This window comes from Microcebus murinus, chromosome 14 (assembly GCF_040939455.1).
Source record: "Microcebus murinus isolate Inina chromosome 14, M.murinus_Inina_mat1.0, whole genome shotgun sequence".
In the NCBI taxonomy this organism is placed as follows: Eukaryota; Metazoa; Chordata; class Mammalia; order Primates; family Cheirogaleidae; genus Microcebus; species Microcebus murinus.
The window spans coordinates 69051336-69067412 of record NC_134117.1 but is presented as its reverse complement, the minus strand read 5'-3'; the positions used below and the strand labels follow the sequence as shown (position 1 = coordinate 69067412).

At 48.6% G+C, this 16077-nt stretch overlaps 1 long non-coding RNA gene across 2 annotated transcripts; it reads left to right on the top strand.

Moving 5' to 3' along the window:
- The first annotated feature begins 1063 nt into the window (after nucleotides 1-1063).
- Nucleotides 1064-7002, top strand: LOC142875672 (uncharacterized). Of its 2 annotated transcripts, none has more exons than XR_012922991.1 (4): nucleotides 1064-1165; nucleotides 3370-3532; nucleotides 4286-4533; nucleotides 6055-7002. It is a non-coding gene; the product is annotated as an uncharacterized LOC142875672 (long non-coding RNA). The 2 variants fall into 2 exon arrangements; XR_012922992.1 differs by lacking the exon at nucleotides 6055-7002 and adding an exon at nucleotides 5673-6007.
- Nucleotides 7003-16077: the final 9075 nt, after the last annotated feature.

Below are 16077 nucleotides of genomic sequence, written 5' to 3'. Positions count from 1 at the left end.
CCACAGCCCCTGGATAAAGGCCAGTGGCTGCCAAGACTGCTGCACCCACAAAGGCCTGAGAAAGTCACCTTTGAGACTAACGTTGATCAACGACCTCTGCGTTCCACAAACACCAGTGCTAACCTTCCCGGGATAACGTGTCCACGGTAGGGGCTCCCACACCCGGGCCTGGGCGTGGGAAGGCAGCGCAAGGAGAGGACGAAGACGTACCCAGGTGGCACTCGGGAAAGGCAGCCTGTGTCATGGATCACGAAGGTCAGGTCTGAGATTTCACCCTGTTTACAAAGTAACAAGTTAGCCTGCCCCAGGGTTGTGGGTGGTGGCAAAAGATATGAGACTCCGGGGCCAGAGACAAAGGACTTTATCAGTCACAGCACAGCGAGCAGCAGGTTGGCAGAGTTCCCCTCGCTCCCTGGCATCCATAGAGGTGATGCGGAGGGGACCAGGTGGGCACTGCACATACAGTGACCTTGTCTCGCAGCCGAGAAATACTGAGTTCAGCAAGTCTGAGTGTTTTATAACACATAGTAAACAGACCTGCCTACGTTGGCCCCAGAGGGAGATATTGTTTTTACTTCACGGGACAGTGACCAAGCTGGCCCTTTGCTCTGGATGGTCACACTGTGCTCCAAGGCTCCTCTCTGTGTAGAAACACTTTTATAAAGACAGCCTGGAACAAAAGCGGCCTGTACCTCCACTCACCGGAGACAGGAAAGACACACACAGAATTGCCTCCCCCGCGGTGTGAGGAGGCAGCCTGCATGCTGGGGCGTGCAGGAATTGGCTGTCCTGGAGCTTCCGTTGTTGGTAAGAAAACATGAAAATTGTAAAGCTGAAAACCACACTTATGTCACCAGAAGATGAGCTTGGCCCTTTTGTCTCTGATACTGCCTCATAGATGAACAAAGACGGGCTCCAACACAAAACACAGGCAGGAATGAGGACTCCAACAACGGGAGCTCGCGCCCCCACCGGGCACTCCCGTAGGGAGCCTTTGGCTGCTGGCTGGCGGGTCGGAGCACAGCTAGGTTCAGCACGACGGCGGCGGCCACGCCTTGCAGCCTCTGGAGCCACGTCTCCACGCAGAGACCAGAGTCTAGGTGTTTGGGTTCACATCAGCCCTTAAAATGGCCCTGGGAAGGCGTTCAGGGCTCTAGGAGACCAGGTAAGCGACCATCAATAATCTCATATGAATTAAAACTGCACAGAGAGAAGTTTGTAAACTCTTCTGCAGATAGAATTGTTCCAACAAGAACATTTAGTTTGCTTTTTGTACTGCTTCCTCTGCTTGTATCGAAATGTTAATTATTCACTAATTCATTTAACTTAATTAAATGCAATTCATTAGAAAAAATAGTTGAGCATTTGCTGTGAGTCGGTCTCGGCTGAGCACTGAGGATGCGGATTGGTGGTGGCCGCCCATGTCGTCATTTCGCGCCCAGTGCTGCAGACGACCAAGGCGCTGAAGAAGCGATCGCAAGACGCAGGCAGTGCCAGGTCACATGGGAGTCAGCGCCTGGCTCACGGAGCAGGAAAAATTCCTCCGTCCTTGCTAATCACCCCTTACTGCCTCCTCCTCAGTTTCTCATTGTGCTGCGTCCTCCTTGGGCTGCAGAAATGTTTAGGATGAACGGGTCAGAAATGTGGAAATCCTGAATCCTTGCCATACAAGGGTGCTGGACATAGGTTGGGCAAAGTGTTTCGATCGGTCAATAAATTGAGAGACTGAAGGAATGAAGGAATGATCATGTAAAAATGTAAATTCTTGCAACACATGATAAAAGGTAAACTTCACACCCGTCGGTATGGCTATTATTGAAAAACAAGAAAAGTAAGAAGTGTTGGTGAGGCTGTGAGTGTGTTGGAACCCTTGTGCATTAGGAACGTGGGAATGTGAAATGTGGCAACTGCTGTGCAAAACCGTATGGTGATTTCTCAAAAAAATTAAAAATAGAATCACTTTATGATCCGGCAATTCCACTTCTGGGTAGAATTGAAAGCAAAAGAATTGAAAGCAAGCAAGGACTTGATCAGATACCTGCACACCCACGTTCAGAGCAGCAGTATTCATAGTTGCCAAAAGATGGAAGCACATAAGTGTCCCACAGCAAATGAACAGACACATAAAATGTGCTGGGTGCACACGACGCGGTATTATTCAGCTGCGAAAATGAAGAAAACTCTGACACGTGCTACAGCAGGGGTGAACCTCGAGGACACTATGCTCCCTTAAGTTAGCCATTTACAAAAGGACAAAACTGCATGATTCACCTTATATGAGGAACGTACAATAATGTAGAATGATCAGATTTAGAGACAGAAAGTAGAGTGGTGGTTAGCAGGGGCTGGGAGGAGGGAGAAATTGAAAGTTATCATTTAACGAGTTTCTACTGGGGATGGCGAAAAAGCTCTGGAGATGGTGGTGATAGTTGCACAGCAATGTGAATTTACTTAACACTGCTAATCTGCACCCTTAAAAATGGTTAAATAGTGAATATTATGGGTATTTTACTGTGACTTAAAAAAAGGAAAGGTAGAATATTCGGTGGTGAGTCATCGGCTGAAAAATGGCTGGCATTTTTCACATTTTAGCCAGATGTTTTGGCGTCGTACAGACATAGCCAAAATGAAATGATGAAGGACTGGGGGATTGAAGTCAGGACGCTGGAGTCTCAAGTGACGGCCATAATTACTGCATTTCATTTCCTGTGTTTAAGGCAAACCGAGTTCAGGACCAAAGGCAATATTCCAGGGGCTGTGATTAATTGCTCCTCCCGCGTTTAAACGGACCTCCTCGTGGCTTTTGCTATTGCCTGCACAAATAATTAGAGAGGTTTCCACTGCAGAGGTCATTCTTGTGCATGTCAGGGTGGAGGAAAAACAAAGGGCAACTTCTGCTTAGCGTTTGTGAGATTCAGACGTGGAATACGCTAATCCACGGTTGCATAATGAAGCTGTGGGCTTTACTGGGGAAGGGGAGAGACAGCCCTATGGCATGCTCCAGGCATTGCACTAGCCTCTTGTTCACCCACACCAGCTCGTGTAATTTTCTCAGTAATTCTGTGATGTATGTGTTATTGATTCTTTTTTATAGTTGGAGCTCAGAGAGGTGAAGTAATTTTCCCTGAGTCACATAGATAGTAAATGGAGGAGTAGAAAGTCATGCTTTCCTCTGATACCAAATCCTTTTATGCTTTTCTGAACTCTGAATAGTGACAGGCAATAGAAACTGTGGTTTTCCCTGAATCTGTGTTACTCATTTGTATATTTATACACTCATCCATCAAACACTTATTCTTCACTCCCTTAGTTGAGACACAGTGACAGGCTCTGCAGATACAAACATAGAATAGTCTGTGCTACTTCTAGGACATTCCACGTCAGTGACCAGGAGAGTCGCAGAGGGGCACAGAGGAGGGGCACGGATCCAGGCCACTGTGCAGATGACGTAAGTGAACAGCAGGCATTTCAACCACAAAGAACCAAAAATTCCCCATAGGACACCTGGAGCGGAGGAGAGGCAACCAAAGAGGTAAGGCTTTGGATTTTGTTTTGTTTTGTTTGTTTGTTAATTTGTGTTTTTAGACAGTCTTGCTCAGCGGCCCAAACTAGAGTGCGATGGTCATCATAGCTCTCACTGCAGCCTCAGATTCCTGGTTTCCAGCAATCCTCCTGCCTCAGCCTCCTGAGCAGCTGGGACTACAGGCGCCGCCATGCCTGGCTAATTTTTCTGTGTTCGGTAGAGATGAGGTCTCGCTCTTGCTCAGGCTGATCTTGAACTCCGGATCTTAAGCGATCCTCCCCGCTCAGCCTCCCAGAGTGCTGGGATTGCAGGCGTGAGCCCCGCACCAGCCCGCTTTTGGATGTTATCCTGAGGCAGACAAAGGATGGGAAGCTGCTGACATTCTTAAATGAGAAAATGACAAGGGCAGATTTGCAATTTAGAAAGCTCACTCTGGTAGTTACACGGAGGATGGGTGGAGGCAGGCGAATGTGGATGCACAAACACTAACAAATCACCACAAACAAGGCGGCTTCCAACAGTGGGAATTTACTCTCTCCCAGCGTGGAGTCCAGAGTTCTGACACCAAGACGCCAGCAGGGCGTGTTCTTCCACAGGCTCCGGGGAGGCCGTGTCCCGTGCCGCTCTCCTGGAGCCTGCCGTCACTGGCGATGCTTGGCGCCCCCGGCTCGTGGACACATGGCTCACCCTCTGCCTGGCCTTCTCCCTGTGCGTCTGTCTTCTTTCTTCTTCACGCAGAGACACGGTCATACTGGATTTCAGGCCCGCCCTACTCTAACGTGACTGCGTCCTGACTCGATGACATCTGCCAAGACCCTGTGTCGAATCAGGCCACGCACGGGTCCCGGGGGTTAGCCGCACGGCTCTGTCTGGGAGACCTCACCCTGCTCCCCACAGAGACCAGTGACAGGACACCGCAGCTGGCCGTGGGGACAACGGGGAGCTGAGGGCAGCGCAGACGTGGAGAAAGGAGTCGATAAGAAAGAACTGGCCAGGCCTGGCAACCGGAGGTGAGATCCGCGGGGCGGGCGGGCGGCGCCCCCACGCCGAGCTCAGGGCTGCAGGGTGAGGGAGCGGCGTTGTGTGGGGGAGAGGGAGGCAGTGGGCATGAGGACCGTGCTAAGCCTGCCTTCGCCTTGGAGAAGAAGTGTTGGCAGGGATGATGTGGATTCTCCACTGCTTGAAATGACAGAACTCTCTCTTGTCTGCAAGTTAAAATGTGGACTTTTGATTTTGACACTCAGAATCGCTCAAGTCTGGCTCACAGCTCTCTCTCCAGCCTCGTGGCCCACACCCTTTCCCTGCAGTGCGCAGTCACACACACACACACACACACACACACACACACACACACACACGCCAGGCAGCCGCTCACTCCGTTTCTCCAAGTTTCTAGAGCGCTCGTGCCAGGGACCACTGCACCCTTCGGGGTGAGAGCGTCCGGTCTCGCCTGCGCACCCAGGCGGAGAACACAGCCAGGGTGGGCAGGGCGGGAGCGCGCGCGCCCCTGCTCGAGGCGTGCCCGGCCTGCTGAGCCCCCGTGTGCCTCATTCCTCTGCCTGCGTGTCACCCTTGGGGGCAAAGAATGAACCCCTCCCGCCCCTGACTTCCATAGCAGATGACGTGCTGCGTTTCGTCATCCGTGTCTGCCACCTGCCAGGAAACCACGCAGAAGGCAAGGTTTTGGCTCCACTCATCTAGCTCTAAGGCCTCACAGGGCCACCCCAGAGCAGGTGCTCGAGAAACGTTTGCCGAGGAGAGCAAACGGCGTTGGCTCCGCGGGGGCAGCGCTGGGGTCTGCCGCCACTGCCGCTGCGCAGGGCTTGGCGCCAGACAGACTGCGCTGGAGTCCTGCCCCGACACGCAGCAGCTCTGTTACGCTGGGTGGGTGTGAAGCTCCTTCAGTTTCGTTTCCTCACTTGAACATGGGGATCACAGCAGGAGGGCCACTGTGATGACTCAGTGAGCTCATGCACGGAAGCTTCTAGCACACTGCCTGGCAGGGGCCCGGAACAAGGTTACTCATCACGGTCAGTCTTCAGTGGCCGCCCGGGCTTTCCGACACCTGCTCCCCTCCTCGGGACAGGGCAGGGGGACTTGTTTTGAGTGTGCATAGCCCCAGCCCCTTCCATCGTTCTCTTGTCCCCAGGTAACCACAAAATGATGGCCTCGTCGAAAGCAACAAGCATGATTCTCCCTCCTTCTTTGTGGCGTGGGTATTGAGCAATCATGACACACTGGAATGTTATCAAGAACCAGTGTTTCTAGGAGAAACCTCCAGGAAGGGAACAAAAGCAAAACTGTTCCGAGGGAACTTGTGCGGGGTTGAAGAGCGTGCAGCGCAGCTTGCCCATGGGGTGGGAGCCTGAGCTTTCTTCTCGCAGCCAGTCCTGGCTCTGCCCTCTCTGAGCCACACTGCCTCAATCTTCCAATGCTGCTGGGTGAGAATTGCAAATAAACTGACCAGCCCAGTGGGCAGTGTACAGTGACTATTCAAAAACCTGCACCTCTGTGTTCTTCTGCCATTCGAGGACGGTGGCGGGGTTGGACAGTGGTGTCACCTCAGTGGTCAATACACCCTGACGACCTCAGCTTCCAGCTCCCCAGCACACGGGGTGGGCTCGGTAGCCTGGGAGAGCTCTGTGGCCTGCCCCCTTGGAGACCACAGGCGAGCTCCCGGACCCAGTGCAGCCCCAGGCATCCTCCTGCTGGCTTGCCGGGCACCGCAGCCTCAGTCCTGGCGCCGCAGGCAGAGGCCGCAAACTCCACAGGGAGAGTCGTCCTGGACTGGGGCTGGGGAGAGAGTGAGAGGCTGGAATCAAACTCAGGAAGGACCCAGGAGGACAACCAGGCTGGAATGTGAGAGGAAGGGGTTTGGGCAAAGGTGGGTTTGGGGAAGGGAGAGCAGGTCGCCCCAACACAGCGATGACGCTGAAGCTTCTATCTGGGCATCTTCGGAAGTGTTTGCAGAATACGAAGTAGAATAAACTGCCAGGGGGATGCAACCTTAAAGAACTGAGAGGTCACTGGGGATCTTTAAACCTTGAGGTCGTGGATTGCAGGCCGGGGACTCTGCCTCCAGCCTGGTGCAGGCACCTTGAATGCCCTCGGTCAGACCCTTCACCTCCCAAACCCAGCTTCCTTCTCTGGTGGATTGGAGAACTTGTTCTCGTAGGTTCCTGCTGACCAGCATTGTGTAACACTCAGTTTCAGATTCCCAACCTCCCTTTCTTCCCCATTCCAATTTTTTAAAGTGTGAGAACTAAAAGTTAGGGGGAAAAGTGGCTTTAACGTTCTGCAGCATTTCCTAAACATTCAGATCTGTATCACAGGAAGCACACTGAAGACTTATCCCTGGGACACTCCCTGGGGAGGGGACCCAGAAACATCTGTAAATTTAACTAGCTCCATAGGTGATGCTTTTTGGTCACATAGTAATTAGTCTAAGCTGCCTGAAAATACAGTCATAAACCAGCTGCTGAAAAATTGAACATGATTCAAGCCTTAAAAGGCACATCTTTACATTGTAGCAAAAGCAAGGTCTCTGCTAGCAACCTGAAGCCAAGAGTCTGAGAGACGCATAATGAACACCAGCCCCCACCAGCTGGGCTGAGGATGTTTCTGAAGCACTGAGGCTGAGGCTACCAGGTCATGGGTCCAGGGGCATGGGCTGTCATCTCCCTCAGTGCCTGGACTGACTCTCCCTTCCCGTTGACCTGACATGCCTTTGTCCGCACTGCAGACCACATGGTCTTTGCTTCAGGCTACAAGGCCTGGGTGTTGTGTTGCTTTACAGGAGCAGAACAGAATGTGCAGCCACTCCCATCTTGTAGCCCTTCTTGGGAAGGCAGTTGGCTGGGATCAGGGCATCCTCTGGGCCATGGCTGGACACACCATCATCGCCGAGTGCATGTGTGTTTGAGCACTTACATTCTGGCAGCCTGAGATACTCCATGCTCTTCTCCACACCCCTCTCCAGCCCCACAGTGACCCATATCTCTAAGGAGCCCTGGTTCCTTTCATTAGAGATGGGTAGTAGGACTGGAGGTCGTGTGATGTGTGTGCTTGTGGCTTCTGGGTAGCCCTTGCTTCTAAGCCGTCTCAACTGACACAGCCAGGCAAGACTTGTGAGTATACGATCAATGCATACACACACATCTCTAAGTATTCCTAAATGTGCCCATCTGAATCTGTATTAAGCTCAACAGGAGTAATACTAAAATCCCCAAGTCCAATCCAGGACCACTAGTATAATTCCAACCTTTCCCTGATCCTTGTCTGTCTGTGACCTTGTCCTCCAATAGCAAAAACACTGGTTCCCACCATCTGTCACCATTAAATATTTGGCGCTATACATGTGTTGTGGTTTCAGAAGCTTTAACTCATACCCTTATAGAGAACAACTTTACCAGCTAGAGCACAGTCCTTATGTACAGTTCCTTTTGCCTTTAGTTTTACAGTCCCCACTCACTTCTAAGTTACTTGTCAGCCTCAGCGTTTTCCCCCCACCCCCTGCAGGGCAGTGATTTTATACATTGGCAATATAAATACATTAGTTACATGTTGTTTTTTTTTTTTTTTGCCATAGTGTGCAGTCCATTCTGGTACCCTCTGGCCACCTAGCTGATTCTTTTTTAAACTTACTTAAAGTTCACTTTTGTCTGGGTACTGTGGCTCACGCCTGTAATCCTAGCACTCTGGCAGGCCGAGGTGGGAGGATCCCTTGAGGTCAGGAGTCTGAGACCAACCTGAGCAAGAGTGAGACCCCATCTCCACTAAACATATGAAAATTAGTTAGGCATGGTGGTGCTTATAATCCAAGCTACTCGGGAGGCTGAGGCAGGAGGATCACTTGAGTCCAGGAGTTTGAGGTTGCTGTGAGCTAGACTGATACCGCGGCACTCTAGCCCAGGAGACAGAGTGAGACCCTGTCTCAAATTAAAAAAAAGTTCACTTTTTATTCTCTATGGTTCTATGGGTTTTAGTAAAGGCACAGTGCAGTAGTGCCATGTATCTGTCATTACAGTGTCATAAAGATGTTCACTACCCTAATAATTCACCTGGGCTTTACCTAGTCAGTCCTCCTGCCTTCCCAGCCTTTCAGAAACCACTGATCTGTTTGCACTTCTATCATTCTGCCTTTTGCAGAATGTCATGTAAATGGAATAAAAAATCTCAGACAACAGTAGAAAGCAACTGTGCCCAGCATGCACTATAATCAGAACCACACCCATACCTGACCCAGGTGATTTAGATGATGAGATGGGGGGAGTTTGAGTAGATGAAATTTGAGATGACATTTTGGGCTCTGGTTAAAGCCGTGATGGGTGGAGACTCTGGGGATGTCGGCACGGGGAAAATGCATTTTCCTGCGGGATGGATGTGCTGGGACAAGAGGGTGGACTGTTACAGGCCAAATAGCATCTCCCAAAGATCCCGAAGTCTGCAAATGTGTTAGCATGTTACCTTACATAGAATAAGGGATTCCATAGATGTGGTTAAGTAAAGGATCTTGAGATGGAGATATTGTCATGGGTTATCAGGACATCAGGGCCAGCCCAGTGTAATCAAAATTATCCTCATACATGATAGAAAGCAGGAGAGTGAGATCATAGTGGGTGATATAGGACAGACTTGGCTGGCCATTTCTGCCTGTGAAGATAGAAGGGGCTGTGAACTAAGGAATGTGGGCAGCCTACAAAGGTGAAAAAGGAAAAAAGAAGGAAAGAAAGAGAGGGAGGGAGGGAGGGAGGGAGGGAGGGAGGAAGGAAGGAAGGAAGGAAGGAAGGAAGGAAGGAAGGAAGGAAGGAAGGAAGGAAGGAAGGAAGGAAGGAAGGAAACCCTGTTAGCACCTTGATTTCACTCCAAGTGAGACTCATTTTGGACTTTTGACCTCCAGAACTGTAATATAATAAATTTGTGTATATTAAGCCACTAAGTTTGTGGTAATTTGTTACAATAGCAATAGGAAATTAATACAAGGCCTACGACCCATTTGAGTTAATTCTTGTGTAAGGTGGGCCTCTAGTTTCATTCTTTGTATACAGATGTGCAGTTGTTCTAGCACCATTTGTGGAAAAAGACCACACTTTCTCCATGGAACTGTCTTTGTACCTTTGTCAAAGACTAGTTGATTATATTTGTATAGGTTTATTTCTGGGTTGTTCCATGTGTGTATTATTTGGCCAATACTGTGTCATCTTGATTGCTATGGCTTTATAATAAAACTTGAAATCACCATAGGGTGAGTTCTCCAACTTTATTCATCTTCTTTAATATTATATTACCTATTCTAAGTCTTTTGTCTTACCATATAAATTTTAGAATTAGTTTGTTAATGTTTAAAAATAGATTTCTGGAATTTTGAATGAGATTACATTTAAAAGTAAACATGAATTTAGATTGCATTCCTGAAACTAAAGGTCATGCCGCGAGAATTGACCTTTTAAGAATACTGAGTCTTTTAATACATAAATGTGGATTATTTCTCCATTTACTTAAGACCTTCCATTTCTTTTGTCAGAGCTTTGTAATTTCCATGTATAGTTTCAGGCAACCCAAAATAAGTGAGGTGAAGATCTCAATCAATGGAGTTTTATCAAGGCAACGTTTGAGGACATGACCGGGAAAAGCACAAACCACAGACTGCACTTGCTTTTCCAAAGGGTGATTTGGGGGCTTTGGCATTTAAAAGGGATAGGGCATACAAAAGAGAAAGGAAGAAGGGGTGGGCGGGGAGGAAAAATGATCACATTTTTGTGGGCCCCAGTAAATCTACATTTACATAAGATAAGGCAAAGGTTTGAAGAGAAAAAGAGAGGGAAGGAAGCATCAATTATGCAGATGTCCCTAGGTGGGTTGGAGAAGGATTGATCTTGTCTCTGTTCTGCATCAGGGAAGATGTCATCAACACCATAGTGTGGAATGACCAGACTGGAGTTTAGGAGCCAGACTCAGCCTGCAGACCCGAAGTCACAATGTGCACGTCCTCGCTTATGGGTGATCCATGGGGCAGTCCTTGTGGGTGCCTGACGCCTTTTACCTTTCCCTGGGGGTCTGGCTGATGCAATGTCAGTAACTGCCATTCATCTGGAAGGGGCAGTGCAGGATTCAGCCTCCAGTTTGACCTTCCCTTTGCATAAGGAGTTGGGGAGGGGGGTCCTGAGATTTTTACTTTCCTTCATAATCCTGAACATATTTTTTATTTTAGGTTTATAACTAAATACTTCATTTTTGGTACTATTATAAATAGTATTTGGGTTTTATTTAAAAGTGCAATTGTTCATTGTTGGTATATGGAAAAGAAATTTAGTTTTGTATGATCTTGTATTATGCTACCTTCCTATACTTGCTTTTTCATTTCACAAGGATTTTTGTTTTTTTCTAGATTCTTTAGTGCTTTCTACCTAGACAATCACGGCCTATGTGAATAAATACAGTGTTATTTCTATCCTTCAAATTTGCATGCCATTTGTTTATTTTTCTTGTCTTATTACACTAGTTAGGACTTCAGGTATGAGGTTATACAGGAATGTTGAGAGAGTACATCTTTGTCTTGTTTACAGTCTTAGGAGAAAAGTATCATTCTCTCACTGTAAGTATGGTGTTAGCTGTAGGTATTTCATATACACCCTCTATTAGGTCAAGGAAGTTCTCTTCTATTCCTATTTTGCTGGAATAGTTTATCATAAATGGACGTTGAATTTTATTGCATGCTTTTCTACATCAATTGATATAATTATATATTTATCTTAGTCTGTTAATACATTCCATTCCATTGATTAATTTATGAATTTAAACCAGCCCTCTATTGGTGGACTGAGTCCCACTTGATTGTGATGTGTTATACTTTTGAGATATTGCTTATTAAATTTTCTAATATTTTGTTAAGGATTTTTGTAGCTATGTTCTTGGTAGATATTGGTCTTTAGTTTTATTGTGATTTTTTTTTCCAGTTTTAGTATAGGGTAATGCTGGCCTCAAAGAGTAGGTTAGGAAGTGTCCACTCTACTTCTATTTTCTATAAGAAATTGTGGAGAATTGATATTATCCACTGGTGCTTATTTTCTAGGCCTGGTACTTTTTTTGGAGGGTTTTTAATTATTAATATCAACCAAATTTCTTTATTAAATTAAGGCTATTCAGGGTTATCTATTTCTCTTTGCATGAGTTTTGGAAGTTTGTATCTTTCAGGAAATTGTCCATTTCATAGAAGTTATCAAGTTTGTGGATAAATTTCTCTTGTTACCCATTTGATGTCCAAGGGATCAGTAGTGATAACCTCTCTTTAATTTCTGATATTGGTAATTTGATATTCTCTATTTTCTGGTTACCAATTTTCTTGATCTTCTCAAAGAATCAGCTTTTAAATCTGTTGACTCTGTTGATTGTTTTCATCTTTTCAATTTAATTGCTATTTGCTCCAGTTTTTATTATTTTCTTTCTCTTGTTTCTTTTGGGTATAATTTGCCTTTTTTTCTCAATTGTTTTCCAAATCAGAGTCCTAGATCATTGATTTTATATATTTCTTCTTTTCAAATATATGCATTTAATGCTATAAATTTTCCTCTCAGAACCATTTTTCTGCATCCCCAAAATTTTCAAAAGTTACATTTTAATTTTTATTTGGTCCAAAATTCTTTTTATTTTTTGAAACTACTTACTTCATCCATAATTTATTTAGAAGTGTATGATTTAATTTGCAAATATTTGGTAATTTTCCCACTGGTCTGAGTTTTATATTCAAAGCGAGTTTCCTATGCACAACTATAATTGGTTGCTTTTTTAAAAATATTTTTTAGTTCACTCTGATAATCCATCTTTTAATGGATGTGTTTAGACCATTCATGTGTAAAGTGATTATTTATGTAGTTGGTTTAATACCTACCTTATTGATAACTTTTTAATTCTTTACACTTGTCCTTTCTCTTTTTCCCAAATTTTCTGCCTTCTCTGCTTTTAATTGCACATTGTTCATGATTCCATTTTAAATTCTCTATTAGGATATCACTAATACTTGTTTTCAACTATTTTGTGATAACTTCTGAGTTTACAATTCACATTTTTACTCATCTCGGTCTACATTCACTTGCTACTTCCTATGCAGTGCAGGGACCCGTAGCAGGGCACCCCCCTTCCTTGCTGCCCTCTCCAGAGGGGCAGCCGCGTGCCAGGCGCCGCCCAGCGTTCAGTGCGTGTGCAGGGTCCTGCGAACGCCCACAGCAGTATTGACCAAGGCAATCATTACGGAAGGTGACACTGAGGCTTAGAGGCGTTCAGCTCTTTTCACAGGGCAAATAACTAATAAAGCCCAAGACCTCCCCAAGTCCAGAGCACTGAGGGGCCAGTGGGCACCGGTACGTACATGCTCAGCACAGCAGCGGCCCTGGGCCATGGCTTGGTGAATGAGGCAGTCCAAGTCCTGGAGAAGGAAATGGGACACGGTGGTTTGCAAGAGGAAGGGTGTGGCCCGACTGGGGCTTGGCAAGCGGAATGGGGGCTAATTTTTATATTTTTTAAGATTTGTTAAACTCAAATTAGCAAATGTGTCTGCCCTACTTTCTGTGCCTTTGCTATCCACAGTCAGCATCATGCTGGCTCTCAGTCCTCACGCCCTGTGACTTGTGTTCCCTGTTGCCACATGACAGAGGAAGAGACTGAGGCTCAGGGAGGCAGATGTCTTGCCAAAGGCCACAAGCTACTTGGAAAAGCTGAGACCTGAACCTGAACTGCCTGCCTCCAAAGCCCTGTTCCCGTGGCCCCCTCACGTGTAGGCCTAGAATCATGGTTCCCACATCCTTCCGCTAAGGGATGAGCAGAGAACACCAGCTGGGGTTCCTGCAGGGCCTGGAGCCTTCCAAGCCCCCACCTGGGCCTGCAGGCCCAGGGCTGCAGCATCAGGCTCACAGATCCAAGTGTAGGTCCCACTCTGAGGCCTAATGAGGTCCAGAAGCCTCAAGAATTCCTCTGCCAGAAACATCAGATGGAAGTAGGTATAGTTGGCCCAAACGCCAGTAAGGGGACAGTTTATTAGACCACCCATGAGGCAGAAACCCAAGTCCAGGCAGAGAGGCCTTTTGGAGGCTGCACCTGGCAGTGTGGACCAGCCCAGGACTCTCCAGGGACACCTGAGAGACTCCAGCAGCCCGCACCCCTCGGGCGGGGCCCAGGCTCTGAGTGTGTGTGGTGGCATCACACTGTGGGTGGGAGGCAGCATCGTGACCTACATTTGCACCCTAATGGATCCTCAGGGTCTGCCTGCTTGGTGGCCTAGACTGACTATCCCCAGCGATCCCTCCTGAAACCAGGGCCAGACTGCCTCCCACGGGTGGAGGGCTGCTTCCCATGCTGGGCCTGGGAGGGGCAGTGGGAGCCATGACCTGTGAGTGGTGACACCTCGGCCGGGCCCTCCTCGCAGCCCCCCTTATAGACCCCTGCTGGTGTGTGGTCCCAGGCACTGAGCCGTGTGTGTCCCCAGTTGCCGGCCAGCGGGGTATGCAGCACGTGGGCCTGGCTACCAGGTCATGCCTGCACATCCATCCAGTACCTGGGCCAGGAAGCTTCAGGGGAAACCGTCCAGAGTGCTCAAATCCATGTCGTTTTCCTGTAAAAAAGCAAGCTGCCTCGAGGGAGGAGGCTGCAGGGTCCCAGACAGCGCCCAGCACCTGCCTCACCTCCAGGCGACAGCCTTCCCAGAGTGGGAGGAAGTGCACCGGCACTCACCCAGCACGCAGCTGTGCCCTCAGCGGTGCCAGGGCTCCCCAGCCCCCGTGGGAGGCACTGTGGCTCGCCCTCTCCCACGCATGGAGAAGATGGGATCCAAGAGCACGTCCAGGGGCCGCAGAGCTGGGGCCGGGTCTCTAGTAGGCCACCTGCCCTGGCCTGGCCTTGTGCACTCTGACCCCTGACAGCCCATTCCCCCCAGAGTCCCCCTCCTGGAGACCCCACCAATCCAAGGGGCATGTGTGCGTGTGTGTGTGTGTGTGTGTGTGTGTGTGTGTGTGTGTGAGAGAGAGAAAGAGAGAGAGAGAGAGAGACAGAGAGACAGAGAGACAGAGAGACAGAGATGGAGAGAGAGAGACAGAGAGACAGAGAGGGAGAGACAGAGAGAGAGAGACAGAGAGAGAGACAGAGAGAGAGAGACAGAGAGAGAGACGGAGAGAGAGATGGAGAGAGAGAGACAGAGAGAGACAGACAGAGAGGGAGAGACAGAGAGAGAGAGACAGAGAGAGAGACAGAGAGAGAGACAGAGAGAGAGAGACAGAGAGAGAGAGACAGAGAGGGAGGGAGGGAAGCACTGGGCTGGGAAAAGCTGACTAGCTGACTAAGGCACGAAAGCAACTACTACTCAGGAATAAAGTGAGAATTTCCCAACTGAAGAAACATGTCCCGGAAGCGTGTGTGTTTTCAGTGCATCATATCCCTGCACTTTTTCTTCTGCTCCATCAACAGAAAAGAAACTGAAGCTTGGAGAGTGGAGAAGGCAAAGTGTCCTTTTGTGTCACTGGGAGGAACAGGCTGGCCAAGTGCTGGACACGCCAGGTGACAGAGACAAGCCTGCGGTGTGGACATGGGCCACCCTGGGTGGCGGACGCCTTCCAGGAGGGGCGGGCCCGACACGGGCACCCCGGGGTTCTGCCAAAGGGAAACGGGAAGTGCGAGGCAGTAATTCCTGGATGTTGTAAGCCACTGTTCTTTTAAAATATAAACATAAGAAGTGAAAAGCCTTGTCTAAAAACAGCTGACACAGCGGCACACACGCCCCATCTCAACGCGCCGCCCCTCACCAAAGTGAGAAGTGAATAATCCCGCAAGAGACAGAAGCGTCAGAATGTGACAGGGCGTCCAGCGCCACGCAGCTCGCAAGCAGCTCCCAGGACAGGCACCATATTCTGTATTTTTTAAGTGACATGAAAATATTTGATTTTCTTCCCCAAGAGATCCGCAAATGATGGAACGCTGACACTTCTCACGTGGCTGCCACAGGGTGGGCCGTTTAGCAGATGTTCTGCTCTTGCTCGATGATGACTTAAGTCCATGACAATTCCGCAAATAACCACAGACCGCGTGGGGCAGGGTCCTGGGGATGCAGGGGTGACAGGCGGGGTCCTGTCCCGGAGCCCACAGGACTTGAGGGGCGTCAGAGAGATGCCGCTCTCAGGGAAGGCTCTTGCAGGGCGCTCTGGCATGGCTCCTCACTCATAGCTCTCCTCCAGCACTCGCCAAAACATATAATAAAAGGGTGATCAAGGCTAAAACTGGTGTGTAAATCAGTGGGTAAAAATTTGGGGTTTAGGGGAACATTGTGAGGATGCCAGAAAGGCAGTGAAAGAGTTCTCTCTCTCTCTCTCTCTTTCCCTGTGTGCAAAATGTCATTTTTATTTACAAATCTATTACCTGTGGCCATGTATAAGCATTCTTTTATTAATTCCCTGTTAGTGAGGAGATTGTCGTCTTGGCTACGCTATTCCCAGGCCTGAGGCAGAAGGCAAGCGGTGGGCCACGTGGTCAGCCGGGAGGGTGCCGCGGCTCGTGGCTCCTGCTGGCTGGGGTGA